General features: G+C 69.7%; 1 long non-coding RNA gene across 2 annotated transcripts; it reads right to left on the bottom strand.

Annotated features, from left to right (window-relative positions):
- Positions 1–80: 80 nt before the first annotated feature.
- Positions 81–563, bottom strand: LOC115285215. Of its 2 annotated transcripts, none has more exons than XR_003905446.1 (3): positions 451–563; positions 334–347; positions 81–172 (listed from the first exon to the last, which is right to left on the bottom strand). It is a non-coding gene; the product is annotated as an uncharacterized LOC115285215 (long non-coding RNA). The 2 variants fall into 2 exon arrangements; XR_003905447.1 differs by having other exon boundaries at positions 149–175.
- Positions 564–578: the final 15 nt, after the last annotated feature.

The following is a 578-nucleotide window of genomic DNA, read 5'->3' as shown; positions in this document are numbered from 1 at the left end:
AGAGGGAAGAGGCTGTTAAAGGACCTGAAGCCGGGGGATCGGGGAGCCCCGTCCCCGCCGGCCTCTGCCCCGACCAGCGCCCCCTCCCCACCCGGCCCCGCGGGGCAGCCCCCAAGGCTGCAGACCCGCGGAGTCCAGGCCTCACCTTCCTCCTCCTCCTCCGCAGCCTCCTCTGCTGGAAGGGGTGGGGGCAGAGAAGGCAGGGTTAGGAGCCCCGCGGGGCCGGTGAAAGGCGCAGGGACCCCGGAGGGGGAGCGTGGGCGACCCCTCCTGTCCTCTCGCCTCTCGCGTGCGTGTCCCCAGGCCACCAAGGCCAGCCCGCTCCCCACTCACCTTCGGGCTGCTCCCTGAAGAGAGGGGAGGGAGGAAAGAGCGAGAGGGACGGTTAGAGGTCTTGCAGGTGGGAGAGTTCCCACATCTCCCGCCCCAGCCCTCCTGCCAGCCACTCACTCCTCATATTCCTGCTCCTCGGTGTCCGACATCCCGTGGGACCTAAGGAACAGAGAACACGGGAGTGAGGTGGGGTCCCCATGGAGGAGGGGCTGGGGGCCTGGAGTCCTGGGTCTGCGGGAGGAGGG

The sequence above is a fragment of the Suricata suricatta genome, unplaced genomic scaffold (genome assembly GCF_006229205.1).
Source record: "Suricata suricatta isolate VVHF042 unplaced genomic scaffold, meerkat_22Aug2017_6uvM2_HiC HiC_scaffold_53729, whole genome shotgun sequence".
NCBI lineage: Eukaryota > Metazoa > Chordata > Mammalia > Carnivora > Herpestidae > Suricata > Suricata suricatta.
The sequence above is the reverse complement of the archived record's forward strand: the minus strand, read 5'-3'. Positions and strand labels throughout refer to the sequence as shown.